At 47.9% G+C, this 23619-nt stretch overlaps 1 protein-coding gene across 1 annotated transcript in view; it reads left to right on the plus strand.

The window, feature by feature from the left end:
* Positions 1–4222: 4222 nt before the first annotated feature.
* Positions 4223–23619, plus strand: part of CLIP4 (CAP-Gly domain containing linker protein family member 4) — a 146046-nt gene continuing 126649 nt past the window's right edge. The window contains 1 exon segment of the mRNA XM_068232760.1: positions 4223–4392. The gene's annotated coding sequence lies outside the window, so the exon portion shown is untranslated.

Raw genomic sequence — 23619 nt, forward strand, 5'->3', positions numbered from 1 at the left:
TTAGCATGTTTTTAGACCATAAAGCCTGGAAAAAAAAATCACACCACAGGGAGATCTGCAGCAGCCCCAGCACCCACTCACCTTCCTGGGATCCAGCGCTGCAGTTCTCCCTCCGTCCTCCGGGTGGTGCTGTAACCCTATAATGAGATTGCCGACAGGGATCTCACCTGGGGGAAGCAGAGCCTCGGAGGAGAGGAAGAAGAATGGCGGCCGACATCGGGATCCCCCGGGAGGTGATATAAATGCCCGCTGCGCGCATTGCTTTGCATAGACCTCCTGGCGGCTACCACGAGTTCAGCTCGGAATAACCGCTCCTAGCTTTTTTTTTTCCCCCCCGAGCTGGACTTGTGATAGCCGCTAAGGAGGTTAAAAGAAGACCCTTTTATTTTATGTTTATAGTCCACCCTGGGTTATCGTAATCACTTAGGCCCCTTTTCCACAGGAGGCTGAAGGTAATTCATCCCCTTGGGCCTGGTTCACACTGGCATGGATGAAAAACTGATCCGTGTAAAAACCGATGGAACAGATCAGTTTTTAAATCAATTTTCCATCCATGACCCTCCGAGCGGTCAATGCGACGGACGCGTTGTTCTGGAAATATCGCTGCAGACCAAAACTTGCGGTCTGTTTGGCGGAACGAGCCAGGCGGATGGATCCATTTGGAAGGAGCAATGCAAACAGATTGATTAACTACTTAAGGACCATAGGTTTAAACCCCCCTAGTGAACAGGGTATTTTTTTACAATCTAGTGCTCTGCAGCTTTAAAAGCTCGCTGCAGAGCCATATAACTTCGCACACAAATCAATCTCCCCCCTTTTGTTGCCACCAACAGAGCTTTCTGTTGGTGGCATCTGATTGCTGCTGCAACCAGGGCCGAGCCTGGGCGGGTGCTGCGGGTGCAAGGCACCCAGGCGCCTGCCTCTGAGAGGCGCCGCCCCCGGCCCCGCTCTCCCCCTGTGGCCGCCGCCGCTTCAAGCTCCCTCCCTCTAGCCGCCGCGTCAGACCTCGATCAGGCGGGTGGGCGCTAGGACCTAGCACGCCGCACTGATATGCGGAAGTGACATCACTTCCGCATATAGAGCGGGTGCGTCCGGCGCCCTTTTCCTGGTCGGGTTGCCCGCTGATTGAGGTCTGACTGAAGCTGCTGAAAGGTGAGGGGGGAGCGGAGGAGGGAGCGGCGGCGGCGGGGCGCGCTCCTGTCACTCACTAGCTATCCTGGGCACAGATACCACCTGGCTACCTATCCTGGGCGCACATACCCCCTGGCTACCTATCCTGGGCGCACATACCCCCTGGCTACCTATCCTGGGTGCACATACCCCCTGGCTACCTATCCTGGGCGCACATACCCCCTGGCTACCTATCCTGGGCGCACATACCCCCTGGCTACCTATCCTGGGCGCACATACCCCCTGGCTACCTATCCTGGGCGCACATACCCCCTGGCTACCTATCCTGGGCACAGATACCACCTGGCTACCTATCCTGGGCGCACATACCCCCTGGCTACCTATCCTGGGCACAGATACCCCCTGGCTACCTATCCTGGGCACAGATACCACCTGGCTACCTATCCTGGGCGCACATACCCCCTGGCTACCTATCCTGGGCGCACATACCCCCTGGCTACCTATCCTGGGCGCACATACCCCCTGGCTACCTATCCTGGGCGCACATACCCCCTGGCTACCTATCCTGGGCGCACATACCCCCTGGCTACCTATCCTGGGCGCACATACCCCCTGGCTACCTATCCTGGGCGCACATACCCCCTGGCTACCTATCCTGGGCGCATATACCCCCTGGCTACCTATCCTGGGCGCATATACCCCCTGGCTACCTATCCTGGGCGCATATACCCCCTGGCTACCTATCCTGGGCGCATATACCCCCTGGCTACCTATCCTGGGCGCATATACCCCCTGGCTACCTATCCTGGGCGCATATACCCCCTGGCTACCTATCCTGGGGACATATATCCCTGGCTATATATTCTGGGGACACTGTCTGTTTGTCATTATGTGCATTTACTGGTGAAAATCTCTCTTATTATGTGCATTTGCTGGTGAAAAGCTGTCTTCTTATGTGCATTTGCTGGTGAAAAGCTGTCTTCTTATGTGCATTTGCTGGTGAAAAGCGGTCTCTTGTTATGTGCATTTGCTGGTGAAAAGCGGTCTCTTGTTATGTGCATTTGCTGGTGAAAAGCGGTCTCTTGTTATGTGCATTTGCTGGTGAAAAGCGGTCTCTTGTTATGTGCATTTGCTGGTGTAAAAAGCGGTCTCTTGTTATGTGCATTTGCTGGTGAAAAGCGGTCTCTTATGTGCATTTGCTGGTGAAAAGCGGTCTCTTGTTATGTGCATTTACATGGGGAAAAGCTGTCTCTTGTTATGTGCATTTACATGGGGAAAAGCTGTCTCTTATGTGCATTTAGTGGGGAAATTTTGTCAGTAAAAATAATCTTTTGTCAGTAAATTTTTAGGTATTTGTCAGTAAAAAAATAACGTGAAAGGTTGGCAACACTGGCAGGCTGCGCGGCGCAACGGGAAAGATACAGGCAGCCCACCTCACGCTTGGGCTTGGCGGGGGGAGGAGCCTACGACAGAGAGAGTAGGGTGGCCGCAGGCAGCCATAAATACGCAGTGTGTGACTGCGTCGCACTCGCAGAGCCTCTCAGCCTGAGTCAGTCCAGAGACTAGCAGACTCGCAGGAAGCCAAAGCCAGCCAGGAGCAAGCCCATGGAAGAGGGGTAGGAATGGGGTATCACATGCATGCGGAAAGAGGTGGAAGGTGTGGGTGTGATTAGGCAGGACACTGGTGTGGTTATGTGGTTGGGCGCGGTAAATTTAACCACTCCCATAGGCGCCAGAGAAAATCTTGCACCCAGGTGCCAGGCACCCCAGGCTCGCCCCTGGCTGCAACCTTTTTTTTATTACCATTAATTTAAACTTTTTTCTTTTTTATAAAAATTACATTTTTTTTATTCCTACCCTCCCTCCCGTGGAAAGCCAATCAGCGTGATCGTTCCTCAAAGGCATCAGCCTATAAGAGGCGATCGCTTGTAAGCCTTTGCTGGGGACAGCTCAGTGATAGAGCTGTCCCTCGTACAGCGCTGCTCTAGATCGCAGCGCTGTACAACCGTTAGAAACATTTAATTTTATCGTGGGCTAGCAGGCTGTCATTTAGCAGGGATGCGCGCACAATCCCTTGCTAAACACCCCCCAGGACTTGATGCCATTCGGCGTTACGCGATCCTGGGGGAGCCACCTTGCGGTCGCCGATCACGTTAGGCAGTTGTAAGGTGGTTAGCATAGGATCCATTCACCTCTGAGTCCGTTCCATTGCGGTCCACGTTTACACTTAATCAGTTGCTCTCCATTATAACTGAAAGGACAACTGATTTTCAAAATAATGCCCATGAAAGTGAATGGGTCAACTGCGCATTTTGGGAAAAAACATGTGTTCGCGGACCGCACTGGTCCACAACGCATGCAGTGTGAACATCAGACAGTGCAGTCTATGCACTTATGATGTCATGTGTGTCTGCCTCCCGCATGCGTTGCTGAAATACGAACGGCAACCAGTGGTGTGGCTAAAGAGCTGTGGGCCCCAATGCAAGTTATACATGGTGCCCCCCAAGCACTCTATATAGAATAATTGATAAGGCTTACCAAAATCTGCCAATGGCAACTACAGTGTCAGAGGTGCAAAAAAGGGAATAAGGAACAGTTTGTTAATGATTACCACTATTTAAAGCATCTATAGAAAGATTATTATGAGCACAGGAGCATACTGAAGTTGAGGGAGGGCCCTTATGCAGTCGCAACCTCTGCAAACCCTATTGCTACGCCCCTGACGGTAACGGGTGTAATGTGAACGAGGTCATACAAACTAATGCGAACTGTCAAAAACTAACAGGGCTCAATGAACCTTTTAAGTGTGAACCCAGCCTTACTGTCACATATATGATGTACAGCCCTCCATACTCTCCTCTGAGGTCTCTTTGCATGCAAGCTGTTTACATTCCTGTACCTGATACACTATATGCTACTCTCCTCTGAGTGTCCCCCCTCACATACACTATACAGCTGTATTCCTGTCACATCCACCCCCTTATACTCCCCTCTGACATACACATGCACACACAGCCCTATCCCTGGCATGCAGTATCCGCCCCGCCCCCCGCACTGTCTCAGTCCACACACACCACACGCAGCACGCAGGGATTCCAAGCGGGAAAGCCGCCGCCTGACACTGAGAGGACAAGATAAGGCAGCGATGATGAGTAGATGACGTCGTAGACGCGGGTCTGCCCACGCTGACGTCAGGGCGAGGGGGCGGCGCAGATTGGGGTTCGCTTCACAGACGGATGGGGAGCCCCGGAGACGCTGCGTGTGAGTGACGGTGGCCGGTGAGTGCTTAGGGCAAGGGGGGGAAGAGGTGCAGCGCACACATAGGGCCCGGTCACACTGAGGGGAGGCAGCGGAGCTCCCATAGTGCTGTCACCCCGCACTGACAGCAGCGCTCGTCCACACGTGTGTGTATGATATGTGTATGTGCATGATATGTGTATGTGCTGCTGTCATGTCATGTGTGCGCTGTATGCACGTGTGTCACATATCTATAGCAGGCAGCACAGTACCTGCGTGGTGAGGCGCATTGTCCTGCATGCCGGGCTCTATTGTCTGTGGAGCTCCTCCATCAGGTCTGTCTCTCTCTGTATAGTCTATGTGAAGCAGCTGGCCAGGCGTACGTTAAAAAGGGGCGCTGGGAAAAAAGGGCGCCGGGTTTTTAACGATAAGCATGGATAACGTTTAAAAATGTATTGTACTTTATTTCGTTTAAAAATAATGTTTTTTAAAGTTATAAATCATTAAATAATGTGCATTAAATCGGCAATTGTAAAAACGTTAATCTTTCGTTTAAATAGTGAAACGTATAATAACGTTTAAAAAAAAAATACTAAGTAACCCTCCCTGTACCTACCCCTAACCCCTAGACCCCCCTGTTGATGCCTAAACCTAAGACCCCCCCTGTTGGTGCCTAAGTAACCCTCCCTGTACCTACCCCTAACCCCTAGACCCCCCTGTTAGTGCCTAAACCTAAGACCCCCCTGTTGGTGCCTAAACCTAAGACCCCCCTGTTGGTGCCTAAACCTAAGACCCCCCTGTTGGTGCCTAAACCTAAGACCCCCCTGTTGGTGCCTAAACCTAAGACCCCCCTGTTGGTGCCTAAACCTAAGACCCCCCTGTTGGTGCCTAAACCTAAGACCCCCCCTGTTGGTGCCTAAACCTAAGACCCCCCCTGTTGGTGCCTAAACCTAAGACCCCCCCTGTTGGTGCCTAAACCTAAGACCCCCCCTGTTGGTGCCTAAACCTAAGACCCCCCCTGTTGGTGCCTAAACCTAAGACCCCCCCTGTTGGTGCCTAAACCTAAGACCCCCCCTGTTGGTGCCTAAACCTAAGACCCCCCCTTTTGGTGCCTAAACCTAAGACCCCCCCTTTTGGTGCCTAAACCTAAGACCCCCCTGTTGGTGCCTAAACCTAAGACCCCCCCTGTTGGTGCCTAAACCAGACCGTCGGGTCTGCTCTACTGCGCAGGCGCAAGTTTACGCGCCTGCGCAGTAGAGCGGACCCGACTGAGATCGGGTATTTCCGTCTACTTCGGAGCCGAAAGCAGCCACAGCGCCCCCGCTGGAGCCAGCAAAGGTAAATATTGAATTTACAGACAGGTCTGTCGCCGGCTGTTCGGAGGGCTGCAGCGAGACCCCTGTTGGACAGAGGACGGCGTGGGAAGCCTCATTAGGATCCGGAGGCTTCCCCCACCCGAGGTGAGTACCCCCCAGTGGATGTTTTTGATGTTACAGAGTCTTTTTAATTATCCGGGGCTTCCTCCAGCCCCCTAGTTTAAACAGATTTTTGCTGCTGTCAACCTGTTAAAGTGAACCTAAACCAAAGTGTAAAAAAAAAAAAAAAAAAAAAAAAAAAAAAAAAAAAAAAATTCACTTACCTGGGGCTTCTACCAGCCCCCTGCAGACGTCCTGTGCCTGCGCCGTCACTCACTGATCCTCCAGTCCACGGCAGCAGCGAGGTTTCATTTTCCCCTGACTAGCCAGTTGATGGCCACTGCACCTGCGTGGTCCTGGATACGCGTGTCCTCGTTCGCGCTCCCGTTGCCTGGAGCATCCTGCGCAGGTGCAGTATGAGATTTCTTCATTCGGCGCAAGCGCAGGATGCTCCCAGCGACAGTAGCCTGAATGAGGATGGGCGGAGTCAGGCCCGTGCTGTGGCCATCAACTGGCCAGTTGTGGAAAAACAAAACTTAACTGCTGCAGGGGACCGGATGATCAGTAAGTACCGGCGTGGGCACAGGACATCTGCAAGGGGCTGGTGGAAGCCCCAGGTAAATGAAACTTTTTTTTCTTTTTTTTTTCTTTTTTTACAGTCTGCAAGTGGCTGAGTTGCATACTACGGTGCATGTCCCAGCCAAGTGCCTTCTCTAGCAGGGCTGGTGTGGTTTAAGATTTTGCGACCCAACAGATTTTGCAACTTGCCATACAACGCATGCGCACTGTACAGATTGTTCATAACTGCTCATGCGTGGCTTTTATTGATCCCAGCTGTAATTATTTGCAACCTCTTGCACCGAACCAATATTTTGTAGTCTCTTTTTTTTTTTTTTTTGCCAGGTTTACAACTGAAGGGGCGTGGTTAAGGTAAGCTAGGGTTAAGCATGGGCAGGGGGGTTGTTCGGTTAAGGCATTGGTTTGGGGGGGGGGGGGAGGGGGAAATGGACAGGGTTAGGCATAGGTAAGGGAGTGTTCTTTGTCAGAATAAGGCCCAGTGCACACCGAGCGGTTTTTGGAGCGATCCGCCGGCCGCATCCGCCTATAAAAACGCTTGGCTAATGTATTGCAATGGGATGGTGCACACCGGCGGTTTGAGGTTTTTGCCAAGCCGCAAACGTGCCTCCTGCTGCGCGTTTGCGGTTTGCTAAAAAACCTCAAACCGCCGGTGTGCACCACACATTGAAATACAATAGCCAAGCGTTTTCACTGGCTGATGCGGCTGGTGGATCGCATACAAAATCCGCTTGGTGTGCACCCGGCCAAATATCTGCTCTCTGCTCCCAAAACCGCTAGCGTTTTGACTATCTGCTAGCGGTTTTGGTGTGCACTGGGCCTAAGGTTAGGTTGCTTTTTTTGATGCTAATAGCCAAGTCAGTGGTTAGGTTGCACTTTGATAGAAGTACCTATAAATTATTTAAACTGGTTGCAGAATCTGACAAAGTTGCAAAAATGTTCACCACACTGGGACATGCACAGTTCATATGGACATGTAAGTGTGTATGTGCAGAACACGCCTAGCTATGCAATATGTCAGCACACCAGTTTTCCAATATGTCACGCTCTTTATTGAGCCATAAAGTCCACGAGATTAGCCGACAATTGTTTCGGGGGCCTCGCAGGGTCCCCCTTTATCAAGGCATGTGGCTTGAGAAAAGAGGGACCCTGCAAGGCCCCCGAAACAATTCTTGGCTAATCTCATGGACTTTATGGTTCAATAAAGAGCATGACTTATTGGAAAACTGGTGTACTGATATATTGGATAATCTGGACTTTGCAGGTGGCATAGCCTATGCCACTATATCAAGCACCCAACTATACATATGGTGTGCCCACTCATTTCACACGTCACTCCCAGCTATGGGAACGTGATCGAGGAGGCACTCAGACCAGACCTTGCATGTGCAGTAGAAGATTTGGGAGGGGAGTGGGAAAACACAGTGGAAGCTGATACTTATGGTAAGCTGAAACAGCACATCTACTTTAGGGGAGCTAGCAGGAAACCTCATAGTTCTCCTATTACTGCACCCTCTTACAGCACCAAGCATTGTGATTGGCCAAGTATTGTGGGGGCGTACTATACGCCAGGGCTGTGGCGGGGCAATTTTGGGCACCCGGAGTCGGAGTTGGAGTCGTGGTTTCAGAAACTGAGGAGTTGGAGTCGCATTATTTTTGTACAAAATCCACAGCCATGTTAAGTATTAGACTAAGGAGTCGGAGTCTGAGCAATTTTGGGTACCCAGAGTCGTGGTTTCAGAAACTGAGGAGTCTGAGTCGGAGTTGGAGTCGGAAGATTTTTGTACTGACTCTGCTATAAGCTATTGGATACCTAGCAGTTTGAGAGGGTACTTTCCACCCAATCACGGTAGCTGAATTTCCCTATGAAGATTCCTGCTGGGTCCACTGAAGTAGACTAGTGCCGCTGAACGAAGCCTTAGATAAATAAGACAACTTTTGCCTGCACCTTTTAAAGCGTGCCAAACGTATATTGTTTGTTTTCAGGCCACCTCAAACACTTATCAGATCTGCCAAAAGTCTATTGCCTCTGTTGAAGGGGGGGGGGGGGGGGGGAGGGATGTATGGAGGCTAATATTTCCTTTTAAACAATGCACAATGCCTGGCTGTCCTGCTGATCCTCTGCCTCTAATCATTTTTAGCCATAGCCCCTGAACAAGCATATGCAGATCAGATGTTTCTGACAAATGCTTGTTTCAGGTGTGTCATCCAGACACGACTGCAGCCAAAGAGATCAGCAGAGCTGCCAGGCAACTGGTATTGTTTATAAGGAAATACATACGGCAGCCTCCATATCACTCTCACCTCAGGTTCCTTTGAAGGGTTATTAATCCAGTGCTATAAATTCCAGTGTTTATACAGTCTGTAAAGATGGCTATTGTGATGTTATAAATTCCAGGTTGCATGCATATTTAATGCAAATTATATGAACCTTGGAATTGGGCCAATAAAAATAAACTGTACATTTGTTTGACCCAGTTCCAAGCGGTGTACAATTAGCATTATATTTGCAGGCAATATGTAATTTGCATCTAATTGACCATCCCTAGCGGGAACTGAAGCCTGACAGCAGCGCTGCTCTCTCCGATGACTGAGTACAGGCTCATTTCCATGGACAGTTGATCTGTGAGCTCAGCAAGCAGTTACTGGGCAGCAGCAAGCAGTTTTTAGAGTTTGAGAGGCTTTTGACTGCCCATCAACTGCTCGTGGAAATGAGACCTAAGGGCCCTTTTCCACGGACTCTTGATAGGCAGTGAAATGCTTCTCAAACTCTCACAAATGCTTGCTGCTGCCTGGTAACTGCTCACTACTGCTTGCTGAGCAAACAGCTCAACTGCTCGTGGAGAAAGGCCCTAAAAATTGTACGTGGGTGTGGCAGACTAAAGCCTCGTACACACTTGATTAAAGTCGACTGAGGTAATAATAACCGCCTCAGCCGATAATCAAGTCCTGTGTACAGTGGCTCCTGATCAACGACACAGAAGCGATCCGCTCAGCGGACCAACTCGCCCCCTCGACCGATGAGTCCTTTGAAGTTGGCGCTCTCCCGCCTGCCACATGACGTCACCTGCACGCCGCTCCGCCGCCTCCCAGATAGCAACACAGCGCATCTTCAGCTACACAGCTGCCTCGCGTCTGTGCAGCCTGGTCCGGCGATATCTCTCAAGGGGATCGGGTCCCGATCTCCGACGGGCAAATTTGCTCAAAGGTATGTAGGCTCCTGACAGCAGAGAGGAGAAAGTGCATTCAACAGATTATCATCATGCTCTGTCTGTGAGCTGAATATACATAAACAGCTGTCAGTCCTACATTTTTACAGTATGCTGGGGGGGGGGGGGGGGGGATTGCTGTGCTATTACAAAACACACAGAAAATTGCTTCACAAATCACACAGCAATGCATTTTGTGTGCAGTACATAGACTTTTTTATTATATGGGATTTTAAGCAATACCAGTTGCCGGGCAGCCCTGCTGGTCTATTTCTCTGCAGTAGTATCTGAATAAAACCAGAAACAAGCATGCAGCTAGTCTTGTCAGATCTGACTTTAAAGTCTGAACCACTGAAACACCTGATCTGCTGTATGCTTGTTCAGGGGCTATGGCTAATAGTATTAGAGGCAGAGGATCAGCAGGGCTGCCAGGCAACTGGTATTGCTTAAAAGGAAATAAACATGACAGCCTCCATATTGCTCTCTCTTCAGTTCCCCTTTAAACTCAAAACAAGAATATTGGACTACAGCGCAGTCCAGTCTTAAGATTTTAGGGGGGTCGCTGTAAGGGCCCAGTGCATGTGCTTTGGACTGCATTTTGGGTCGCTTGGGATTGGGGAATTGCTATGCCACTGGCTTTCTCATACCAAATTCATGTTTCTGTACTTACAGAATCACAAACTGAATTGTGCTTAATTTCAGTGCAATTGCATATTGTTGTATTTAGCTATTATATGGGACCTTCCAAGTGCACCAAATATGCATAAAATAAAATCTTTCCTGATTGTCCTGTACTGTGTGCATTGGGAAGCAGTCCCAAAGGGGCCCATAGACATCAGCCACAGAGCAGGGGGGAATGCATATGGCCCGAATCTGTGAGTTGGAGTTTGACAAGCGTCATCCTAATGTTGCATATATGAAGACACCTTGCACACCACTGATCAATGGTTGCCATTGGAATACACCTTGACTCACTTGTCTACTGAAGGAGTGTTGCCATTTGTTCCTGCACTTGTTTGCCATGTATGAGGTTGTTTGCAGATGGAAAGGTGGGTGAGATTCTTTGATTATCCACAAATAAAAGATTGGACTCTATGGGCAGGTTAAAGTCTGTTCAGACGTCAGAAATGTGATGGACAAAACAGTAATTTGTGATTGTTTCGGCTGACAGTTGATGCCTTTAATGGTAGCCCCATCTGACTCACTGGTGACTGGCTGGCAGTTAATCACTGCTCCATTTTTTTTTCTTAGCAGTTTTGTCCCCAAGCAGTCGGGGAACTATTGCATCTATTCCCCTTTATGCTGGTAGCACACTTGTCCATGCAGAAAACCATACGGTTTTCTGGCATGTTTGTTTCTGAGGTGTTTTTATTTTTTTATTTCCCCCTCATTTGTGTTTTTCATGCTTTTGCATGCATGTTTCTCAGGCTCCATAGGAAAGCATTGTTTGCGAATTGCATACAGTATGCTGGGGGGGGGGGGGGGAGGGTGTTGGTGGTGGGGGGGAAATTGCTATGCCATTACAAACGCACAGTAAATTGCTTCACAAATCACACAGCAATGCATTTTGTGTGCAGTCCATAGACTTTTATTATATGGGATTTTGTGTGTGTTTTCCAGTATGCGGCAAAACGCATGTGGCTTTCTCATGAGTGTGCTGCAGAACGGATGCAGAAAGACTGAATCCAATGAATGCCTATGGCAAAATCTGCAGCAGAAAAATAGCATTTAGTGGAAACAGGCCCCCATAGATATTCATAGGAGTCAGTTTTTCTGCATCCAATCTGCGTGTAGTGGAAACAGGCCCTTACTAGGCAGCAGTGAGCAGTTATCAGCAGGGCTGTGATGTTGGAGTCGGGGCAATTTTGGGCACCCGGAGTTGTCGTAGTCATTGATTTCATAAACGTCGGAGTCGGATGATTTTTGTACAAAGTCCACAGCCCTGTTAGGTATTAGGCTAAGGAGTCGGAGCCATTTTAAGCACCCGGAGTCGGAGTTGGAGTCGTGGTTTCATAAACTGAGGAGTCGGAGTTGGAGTTGGAAGATTTTTGTCCCCACTCCACAGCCCTGGTTATCAGGCAGCAGTGAGCAGTTGTGAGAGTTTGAGAGGCATTTCACTGCCTATCAACTGTCTGTGGAAAAGAGGCCCTAGGCCCAGTGCACACCAAAAAGCGCTAGTGTAATCGTAAACGCTCAGCCCTTTTTGAAGTGTTGTTTCTAGGCATGTGCCTAGTGATTTTCTAATCCAGCCTAGAGATTTTTGGAGCGTTTTGATGTAGTTTTTTTTCAGGGCTGTGGAGGTGGTACAAAAATCATCCAATTCAACTCTGACTCCGACTCCTCAGTTTATGAAACCTTTGACTCCGGGTACCCAAAATGGCTCAGACTCGGACTCCTTAGTCTAATACTTACCAGGGCTGTGGATTTTCCTATACTTAACGCTGAGGCTGAATCGCCTCAGAAATCAGTAAAAATGCTGCAAGACCCAAGTTTGCGTTTGCGGGAAAAAACTAATCACGCTCTGGTGTGCACCACCCCATTGAAAAACATTAGCCAAGAGCTTTTCAAAGCGCAAGCATTTTTAAAAACGCTCAGAACCGCTCTTGGTGTGCACTAGCCCTTAGAGAGTCAACTGGAAGGCCAAAAATTCCCGCTTGCATTTAAATCCTTTTGCTAATTGTAAGTGGCCTTGAATTGGGCTTGTAAAAATCAACAAGAGCTGAGATTCCAAGCTGCGTTCAATTTGCGTAGGACCCAAAGCACATAAACTTGTCTCAGATCAGTACATTGTGATGTGTTACAAAGGAAACAGTTATGTGATCATAAATGCCAGACTAAACAGGTGGATTTCAGTTTTTTGAATGGGAACCGATCTCTAAAGTCAGATACTCGCCTAAGGAGAGGGAGGCTCTGGGTCCCATGGAGCATCCCCTCTCCTCTCCTGGTCCCCGCTGTTGTGCTGGCTCCCCCGTAGCGGTATTCGTCCGTTTCGGTCAAATACTGCAGTTTCCCCGCCGAAGGGAGGCTTCGGGAGCCGAGTGCTCCTGAAGACTGGCCGCTCTACACTGCGCGAGCGCTCTCTATGACTCATTCGCACGTGCGCAGTATGGAGCCGCCTGTCTTCGGGAGGACTCGGCTCCCAAAGAAGTCCCTGCGGCTGGGGATTTGAACGGGGGAGCCAGCGTAGCACCGAGGGCACCGGGAAAGGAGAGGGAAGGCTCATTAGGACCGAGCCTTCCATCTCCTTAGGTGAGTATCTGACTTTTTTTTATTTAATAATACAATACAATAACATTTCTATAGCGCTTTTCTCCCATAGGACTCAAAGCGCTTAGGCTCTCTCAGATTCAGTAATTAGTAGGATGAAGTATTCACACAACAAAAGTTATATTTCTGCAAATGCCAAACTGAACAGGTGGGTTTTCAGTCTGGATTTAAACACGTCCAGGGATGGAGCTGTCCTGATCTGTTGAGGTAAGGAGTTCCAAAACGTAGGGGCAGCATGACAGAAGGCTCTGGGACCAAAAGTTTCCAAGTGGACTCTGGGTATGACTAGATTATTAGAACCTGTTGATCTGAGAATGCGGGGATTGCTACGCAGCTGCAACATATCTTTCATGTATCCAGGGCCTAAATTATTCAGGGATTTAAATGTCAGTAGGCCGATCTTGAATAGGACCCTCCATTCTATAGGTAGCCAGTGAAGGGAGTGCAGGACTGGCGTTATGTGGCAGTGACGGGGTTGGTTGGTTAGCAGTCTGGCAGCAGTATTCTGTATCAGCTGTAGTCGGTACAAGACCTTTTTTGGAAGGCCAGTGTAGAGAGCATTGCAGTAGTCCAGTCGAGATGTGATGAAGGCGTGGACTAAGGTTGGCAGATCTTCTGGGGGTATGAGGTGCTTGATTTTTGCAATGTTCTTCAGGTGAAAATAGGATGATTTCACCACAGCAGAGATTTGAGTTCTAAAGTTTAAATCCCAATCAATTAGAACTCCCAGGCTACGCACATGATCAGAGCTGCGCAGATCCGTGCCTCCTATTCCCAGTGGTGAACACTGCAAGTTAAGTTGTTTTGTTATCATGCTCTGCCCTCCTATCAGAAGGACTTCAGTTTTGTCTGCATTTAGTTTCAGCCAGTTGTCATTCATCCATTGCTGTAGTTCACGTAAGCAGGCGTTTATAGTTAGAGTTGGGTCTGTCACACCAGGCTTGAAGGAAAGATATAGTTGAGTGTCGTCTGCATAGCAGTGGTATGTCAGGCCATGTTTTTGGATTAGTTTTCCCAGCGGTAACATGTAAATCGTGAAAAGCAGGGGAGAGAGGATTGAGCCCTGGGGCACCCCATACCTAAGTGATACAGGGGTGGACAGGAAGGGCCCCATAGACACTTTGTGGGTTCTGCCACTCAAGAAGGATTGGAACCACTGAAGAACTATGCCATCAATGCCGCAGTATTCCTGTAGCCTGTTTATCAAGATGTCATGGTCAACTGTATCAAAGGCTGCAGAAAGGTCTAGCAGTATGAGGATGGAGCACTCTCCTCTGTCTCTTGCCTTGAGCAGGTGGTTGCATATTTGGATGAGGGCTGTTTCAGTGCTGTGGTGTTTCCTGAAGCCAGACTGGAATGGGTCATAACTGTTGTTTTGTAGGATTTTGGCTTCTAACTGGAGGTAAACAGCTTTTTCAATTAGCTTGCCCAGAAAGGGAAGGTTAGAGACAGGTCTGTAGCTGGTCATTGCATCTGGGTCCAAGGAGGGTTTTTTGAGGAGAGGCCTGATGATTGCTTCCTTCAGTAAAGCAGGAAATATCCCTGATTTTAAGGAACAGTTAACAATTTTTAGGAATACCGGTACGAACAGGTCGGGGCAGTTCAACATGAACTGTGTTGGGCCAGGATCTAGGTCACAGGTAGTTAGGCGGACGTGAAGGAGGATGCTTGATGTGACTTCTTCATCAATTTCTTTGAAGTTTGACCAAGGTGTTACATTGTCTCTGCTAATGGTCTTCGGCGCTATATTAGGCTCAGATGCTGTAAGTTGGATGGCGGACCTTATAGCGGAGACTTTGTCTGTGAAGAAATGGGCAAATTGGTCACAGAGGTCCTTTGAAGACTCGATGTTAAGTTTTTGACATGCCGGGTTGCAGAGTTTTTTTCCACTGTGCGGAACAGTTGGGCTGGTTTGTTAACTGCATTTGCAATTTCTTGTGATAGAAAGGATGATTTTTTTCCCGTGATTACCTTTTGGTAGCTCTTCAAGTGGAGGATTAAGGCATGTTTGTCTTCTGGGGACTGAGATTTGCGCCACAGTCTCTCAAGTTTTCGGCCTTGTCTTTTCAGCTCTTTTATAGCGTTATCAAACCACTGTGCATGATGGTGTGGAGTAAGATATTTGGTGTGGGTTCCCATTAGTTTTAAACATGTCCAGGGTTGGAGCTGTCTTGATTAAGTTTATCAAGGCATACCACAAGGTAGGTGCAGCATGACAGAAGGCTTTGGCTCTAAAGGCTTTTAGTTGAACTTTGGGGGTGGTCAAGTTATTAATTCCTTTTGATCTCAGGTTGTGGGAGGTGCGACGTAGTTGCGACAAATCATTCAGGTATCTGGGGCCTAGGCTGCGTAGGGATTTGAATGTTAGCTGGCTAAATTTGGAAATGGTTTCTCCATTTTATGGGTAGCCAGTGTAGTGAGCAAAGGATTGGTGTGTTTGTGTCTTTTGTGGCAGCATTCTGTACTAGCTGCAGGCAGTGTATGTCTGTCTTTGGAAGGCCTGCATGGAGGGCATTGCAGTAATTCAGCCGTGATGTGATGAAGGCGTAAACCAGGGTTGGAAGATCCTCTGAAGGAATGAGGTGCTTTTTGCAATATTCCTTAGGTGAAATAAGGAATGTTTCACAACAGCTGAAATCTGATTCCTGAGGGCCGTTTCACACTAAGGCGGTGCGCACCCCACTGCAGCCTAATGTTAATCTATGAGGGAGTTCACACTCACAACGTTGCAGTACGCTGCACTTGAAGTGCCCTACATAACGCTTGTCCATACCTACGTTACCGCAGGGCTCCTGCGGTGACCAGCATCAAGCTGGAAGTCGTGTAAGTCTATGGTAACGCGCGTTCATTTTACAACCCCGCCGCAGTTTTCAACATCACGCATGCGTGGAAGCGTATTTTAGAAATACGCTTCCGCGCACATCATCGATTGCCAAACCGGAAGTGAGCGTCGCTTCCTGTTTTTGACCGGAAGCCGGACAGAGATTACCTCGTACTAAGGTGGTAATCCCTGAAGGCCTATTTTTGGCGGTGTGGCCGCTTCACCGCCGATCTGCTGTATGAAGCTGGCCTGAAGTTTAATTTCCCATCAATCAGTAAACCCAGGGTGCACACAGTGTTGGAGCTTGTAAGGTCTGAGTACTCTACCCTCAGTGGTGCTGACTGTGTCTGTAGCTGCTTTGCTGATAGACGCTGACCTCCAATGACAAGAACCTCAGTTTTGTCAGAGTTTAGTTTAAGCTATCTTATTGACCATCTCTTCTCCCTGTCCCTCCTCTGTAGTACTCAGCGTGCGTTGTAGGTGCTTCAGGCCAGGCAGCTGTGCAGTGTGGGAGCAGGACATACACATCCAGCTGCTGCTTATTAAGGTCCATTGTAGTGGAGTACAGTAATATATTTAGAGCATACACTATTCCAAAGAGAGGTGTATCCAAGTCTGTGAAAGAAATACTCACCCCGTGAATTGCTTGCTAAATACTGTATTTGTTCTTTTAGGCAAGGTTAACACTTGGGGGGGGAAACCTGGCATTTTTTTTCGTGTTAAAATGGGTATGCAAATTTTAAAACCTTTTGCGTGACGCACCTCCCCCTTCACCACCTAATGAAAGTCTTAAACTGAAAGGTCCTTAAAAAAAAAAAAAAGCCCCCTGCAGCTGACATGTTCCCACAACGTGACATACCGATCTTCCGTTACCCCGCTGCGGCTCACTTTCACTATTTGCAGGTGTTGTCCACTACTTCTGCGCAACCTGGGCCGCGCACATCCTCGTTCACGCTCCCATCGCCGGGAGTGTGCTGCATAGGCACAGTAGAGATTTTCTCGGACTGTGTGCAGGATACTCCTGCACCCGGGAACGCATATGATACACATGGCCAGGGCGCAGTGCACGTCGACGACATCGACTTCCACTAGACAAAAGTGAGCCGTTGCAGGGTAACGTAGGATCGGTATGTCAGGGCGTGGGCACAGGTCGGCTGCAGGGGTCTGGCGGCAGCCTAAGGTAAGTAAAACTTTTTTTTTTTTTTTTTTTTTTTTTTGACCTTTCAGTTCCGCTTTTAAGCGTTGAATTTTTAAAAGTGTGAACCCTGCCTTACTGTTTTGCACTGGCTTAGCTGTTCTGGATGTAAGCCTGGTTTCAGGGGCATAAAGAGATAATTTGCATATTCAGTAGGGATGCATTGTGGGAGACCACAGTTGATTGCTTAACGCTGAATTATTGCAAATACCTTCTGTTTCAAGAAGGCAAATTACAATTAGCATTGCTTTTTTGTAGGAGGGTTTTTTGGTGTATTTTAGCCCCTTATACTTTCCTAGTGGTTCTGGGTCATCATGAGCTATCTGGGTACAGTATTCCTTAGTACTGTCCCCAGCCCTATCCCATAGAGCCACATCAATCCCTACCATCATGTACTGATGAGGACCAGAAAGTCTGAAATAGGCTGTCTGCATATTGGGTAGATCTGGCTCTGTAAAACTTATAAGCTATAAAGCAGTGGCTCTGGATGTAAGCCTGGCTTCATGGGAAACCACAGTTGCTGGCTTAAAAGGACCCTGAGTACTTGTTAAAAATGAAATATTGACTTGCCTGGGGCTTCCTCCAGCCCACCGTAGGCCGCAGGGTCCCCTGGCTCCTCCCCCGGAAGCGGGAAGCAAGCCTGACGCCTTTGGGCCGAAGTCGTCTGATGACGGAGCCGCCAACGGGACCGGGAGAGGAGCCAGGAGGATGCCGGGGGGACCTGGAGGAAGCCTCAGGTAAGTCAATATTTTATTAACAAGTGCTCAGGCTCCCTTTTTAAAGCTGAATTATTACAAATGCCTTCTGTTTTAAAAAGGCAAATTACACTGAGCATTGCTATATCAGCTGATGCACTTTGAAAAACGAAGTGTGCGGTTTAATAGCATGAACTGAAAAGTATAACTGTAGCTCAGCTCCAGGTTACTTACCCCCCCCCCCCCCCCCCCCCCCCATTCCCCAAGATTCATGGGGTAGATTCCCTAAACTGCGGTAAGCAAAATAACATGCATAAAGTCTAAGGGCCCGTTTTCATTACACGTGGTGCGATGCGCCTACATAGACGCAAGTGAAAACTGTCCCTTAAAGCTGGGTTCCCAATACAGCGGATGCATAATGGTGACTACATGTTTGCACTGTTCAGTTCTGCATCCTGTGTTCTGTTCACACTTCCCAATTTTAGTTTGGGATTACTTTAAAATGTACCTGAGGCATCAGAAAGTTTAAAAAAGTAAATGCCTAAGGAGAGGGAAACCTCTGGATCCTATAGAGGCTTCCTAAGCCATCCTCTGGTCCCCTGTTGCCGAGCGCGGACCCCCTGTAGATTACAGACAAGGGCTTGTCTGTAATCAGTTTGGAGCCTTGATCTTCTTCAGGCATACTCTGCTTACTGCTTAGGCACGGCCGGAAAAGGAGCACGGCCTTGATGTTGGGGTCCCTTTGGGAAGCCAGAGGACATTGTGGGAAGCCTCCTATAGGATCCAGAGGCTCTTTTTATGTAAGTACTTTAACTTTGTGAAGCCTCATTTTCTCTTTAAGTGGTGTTATGCCACACAGCCCTCTGTACAAGTCCCTTTATCGCCTGACCCAGGGGAGATCTCACTGGTATTAGCTGCCAAAAATGGCCATTCTGTTTTTGTCTTTGGCCCTTTGAGACGGTTTAGTCACTAATGGACTAGGCAAAGTGCTTCTGCATGGAATCTGAAACGCCACTTGTTTATCTCTTTTGCCTGATCCTCAAGTTCAGTATAACAGCAAATGGATAGTTTGCTGAATTGATTTACCTTAAATTTATAGTTTCATATTCTGTGCGGCAAAGAGTATCTAGAATAAATCCGCTCCCAGCCTCCCAAACGTTCTGCTCTTTATTGTAGTTTTCAGTAGAGATGGTCACTGAGAAATGTAATAAAAATTATTTGCAGCTTGAACTAGGTCCGATCAAATGCACTTAAAGCAGACCCAAACCAAACATTTTTTTTTATTCAAAATATTTAGTTGCACCACTCTGACACATACAAAGATGAACAGTCCTTCAAGCCTATGAGCCATTTCAGTGCATGCTTTTCACCCTTCTCTTTTCATAACTAGTGCTATACAGGTGGCAGCCATTACTTCTGAGCTTAGTAGGTGGTTTTAGATCATGGATGTGTTTGTTATCAGGTACCCTTCCTCACAGGGGCGTCGTCTATGTGAAATCTCACACAAGCTGAGATCACCTCCCCTGTGACATCATCAGTAGCAGCCTGTGTTTTATTTTTGTTTTTTATCTCTTTCACCAGTCTGCCGGATTCTGTCCCGGCAATATGAAAGGAAGGGAGGGGTTCCTCCAATAAATGTAAAATATTTTATATCTGTCATCATGCAGCTGAAAAAAGGCTGCTATTTATTATTATAATTTAGAAAATAGATATTATTCCTGAAATCTTGTATTTTTAATTTGGGTCCACTTTAAAGGACACCTGAACTGAGAGGGATATGGAGGCTGTTTCCTTTAACCGCTCTGCGACTGCCTAACGCAGGATGGTGGCCGCAGAGTGGCTTCCTCGATCAGGCCAGGTGGCATGATCTTGCAAGGAACGAGATTAGATGGGAGCTTGCACGGGCGCCCGTTGGTAAACAGAGCCGGCACCAGTCATCAGGGCTGCCAGCCCGCGATCGTAATTTTTTTTTTTTTCTCAATTACATGGGGAAAATCATTTGTACAGCATTGCGATCTTCCACAGTGCTGTGTACAGGGGACAGCCTTGTCACTTAATCAAGTCAAGGAGTATAGGGTCTACCGGCACTACAAGACTTGTAGCCGTATCGCTAGAGGTAGGAAGTGACAGATATTCAAACGCCACCTTGATTAAAGGAACTGCGTGCTCATGATGTTGCTAGCAAGTACCGTATATACATCACAGATCATCAGAAGAAAGAAAAAGTTCCATCATGCGTATATCTATCTATCTCTCTCTCTCTCTCTCTTGCATTCAAAGAGGTAGGTACAAAAGTCATGTGCGGACAACTAGTGCTTTTATAATAATTGCATGAGATGGATGTCCTACCATATCAGAGGGTGGCGGTGGTGGGTGCAGGGCAAAAGCGGTAGCCTAAAGGCCGTTTCGCAATGCGGAGCTTCTTCCGTGGCTGATCCACCTTTTGTACCTACCTCTTTGAATGCAAGATATACAGGTCCTTCTAAAAAAATTAGCATATTGTGATAAAGTTCATTATTTTCTGTAATGTACTGATAAACAGACTTTCATATATTTTAGATTCATTACACACAACTGAAGTAGTTCAAGCCTTTTATTGTTTTAATATTGATGATTTTGGCATACAGCTCATGAAAACCCAAAATTCCTATCTCAAAAAATTAGCATATCATGAAAAGGTTCTCTAAACGAGCTATTAACCTAATAATCATCTGAATCAACTAATTAACTCTAAACACCTGCAAAAGATTCCTGAGGCTTTTAAAAACTCCCAGCCTGATTCATTACTCAAAACCGCAATCATGGGTAAGACTGCAGACCTGACTGCTGTCCAGAAGGCCATCATTGACACCCTCAAGCAAGAGGGTAAGACGCAGAGTCAATCTTCAAATCATTATGTTCAGTTATGCACTCAATACTTGGTCGGGAATACTTTTGCAGAAATGACTGCTTCAATGTGGCCTTGCATGGAGGCATTCAGCCTGTGGCACTGCTCAGGTGTTATGGAAGCCCAGGATGCTTCGATGGCGGACTTAAACTCATCTAGAGTGTTGGGTCTTGCGTCCCTCAACTTTCTCTTCACAATATCCCACAGATTCTCTATGGGGTTCAGGTCAGGAGAGTTGGCAGGCCAATTGAGCACAGTAATAACATGGTCAGATAACCATTTACCAGTGGTTTTGGCACTGTAAGCAGGTGACAGGTCGTGCTGAAAAATGAAATCTTCATCTCCATAAAGCTTTTCAGCAGATGAAAGCATGAAGTGCTCCAAAATCTCCTGATAGCTAGCTGCATTGACCCTGCCCTTGATAAAACACAGTGGACCAACACCAGCAGCTGACATGGCACCCCAGACCATCACTGACTGTGGGTACTTGACACTGGACTTCAGGCATTTTGGCATTTCCCTCTCCCCAGTCTTCCTCCAGACTCTGGCACCTTGATTTGGAATGCAAAAGTTGCTTTCATCCGAAAAAAGTACTTTGGACCACTGAGCAACAGTCCAGTGCTGCTTCTCTGTAGCCCAGGTCAGGCGCTTCTGCCGCTGTTTCTGGTTCAAAAGTGGCTTAACCTGGGGAATGCGGCACCTGTAGCCCATTTCCTGCACACGCCTGTACACGGTGGCTCTGGATGTTTCTACTCCAGACTCAGTCCACTGCTTCCGCAGGTCCCTCAAGGTCTGGAATTGGTCCTTCTCCACAATCTTCCTCAGGCTCCGGTCAGCTCTTCTCGTTGTGCAGCGTTTTCTGACACACTTTTTCCTTCCCACAGACTTCCCACTGAGGTGCCTTGATGCAGCACTCTGGGAACAGCCTATTTGTTCAGTAATGTCTTTCTGTGTCTTACCCTCTTGTTTGAGGGTGTCAATGATGGCCTTCTGGACAGCAGTCAGGTCGGCAGTCTTACCCATGATTACAGTTTTGAGTAATGAACCAGGCTGGGAGTTTTTAAAAGCCTCAGGAATCTTTGGCAGGTGTTTAGAGTTAATTAGTTGATTCAGATGCTTAGGTTAATAGCTCGTTTAGAGAACCTTTTCATGATATGCTAATTTTTTGGGATAGGAATTTTGGGTTTTCATGAGCTGTATGCTAAAATCATCAATCTTAAAACAATAAAGGGCTTGAACTACTTCAGTTGTGTGTAATGAATCTAAAATATATGAAAGTCTAATGTTTATCAGTACATTACAGAAAATAATGAACTTTATCACAATAGGCTAATTTTTTGAGAAGGTCCTGTATAAACATGTTGTGATTCATATCACACTGAAAACAGCCTTGTCACTTAACTGTCCCATGGAAGGGCTCACAATCTAATCCCTACCATAGACATATGTCTATGTATGTATCACATGGTGTATGTAACGAAGTCTAGGGGCAATTTAGGGAGGGAGGGAAATAATAATTACCGTATATACTTGCATACAAGCCGAATTTTTGACCCCCAAAAAGGGGGTCAAAAGTTGGGGGGTCGGCTTGTATGCGAGTCTCTATTGTGGTGGTGGTCCGCGGCGCCCCCTGCCCGCTCGCTCCCTCCCTCCCGCTCGCTCCCTCCCTCCGCGGCCGCTGCTGCTATTACCTCTTCAGCCGGCGTCCGCTTCCTCTACTGCGGGTGCCCCTCTCGCTCTGCTCGCCGTGTATCACAGCAGCAGAGCCGGGCGCGCTGCTGTGATACACGGCGAGCAGAGCGAGAGGGGCACCCGCAGTAGAGAAAGCGGCCGCCGGCTGAAGAGGTAATAGCAGCGGCGGCCGCCAAGGGAGCTGCGGGCGGGCGGCGGGCGGACGGGGGATCTGGCTAAACTGGGCACTATACTGGCTAAACTGGACACTTTACTGGCTATACTGGGCAGTTTACTAGCTATACTGGGCACTATACTGGCTAAACTGGGCACTATACTGGCTAAACTGGACACTTTACTGGCTATACTGGGCAGTTTACTAGCTATACTGGGCACTATACTGGCTAAACTGGGCACTATACTGGCTAAACTGGGCACTATACTGGCTAAACTGGGCACTATACTGGCTAAACTGGACACTATACTGGCTATACTGGGCAGTTTACTAGCTATACTGGGCATTATACTGGCTAAACTGGGCACTATACTGGCTAAACTGGACACTTTACTGGCTATACTGGGCATTATACTGGCTAAACTGGGCACTATACTGGCTAAACTGGGCACTATACTGGCTAAACTGGACACTTTACTGGCTATACTGGGCACTATACTGGCTAAACTGGGCACTATACTGGCTAAACTGGACACTTTACTGGCTATACTGGGCATTATACTGGCTAAACTGGGCACTATACTGGCTAAACTGGGCACTATACTGGCTAAACTGGGCACTATACTGGCTAAACTGGGCACTATACTGGCTAAACTGGGCACTATACTGGCTAAACTGGACACTTTACTGGCTATACTGGGCAGTACTGGCTATACTGGGCAGTTTACTAGCTATACTGGGCACTATACTGGCTAAACTGGGCACTATACTGGCTATACTGGGCACTATACTTGCTATACTGGACACTTTACTGGCTATACTGGGCATTATACTGGCTAAACTGGGCACTATACTTGCTATACTGGACACTTTACTGGCTAAACTGGGCACTATACTGGCTAAACTGGGCACTATACTGGCTAAACTGGGCACTATACTGGCTAAACTGGGCACTATACTGGCTAAACTGGGCACTATACTTGCTATACTGGACACTTTACTGGCTATACTGGGCAGTTTACTAGCTATACTGGGCACTATACTGGCTATACTGGGCACTATACTAGCTATACTGGGCACTTTACTAGCTATACTGAGGCACTACCTACCCATACTGGGCACTATACTAGCTATACTGGGACACACTGGGGGGATCATGCGGCCTGCACCAATCCAGCATTTCCTACCCCCGGCTTATATGGGGGTCAATCATTTTTCCCTGTTTTTTTAGGTAAAAGTTGGGGGGGTCGGCTTATATGCGGGTCGGCTTATATGCGAGTATATACGGTATTATTTATTATTATTTTTTTTTATATCTGGTATTTTTTTTAATTAACAAT

This window comes from Hyperolius riggenbachi, chromosome 4 (assembly GCF_040937935.1).
Source record: "Hyperolius riggenbachi isolate aHypRig1 chromosome 4, aHypRig1.pri, whole genome shotgun sequence".
Taxonomy (NCBI): Eukaryota; Metazoa; Chordata; class Amphibia; order Anura; family Hyperoliidae; genus Hyperolius; species Hyperolius riggenbachi.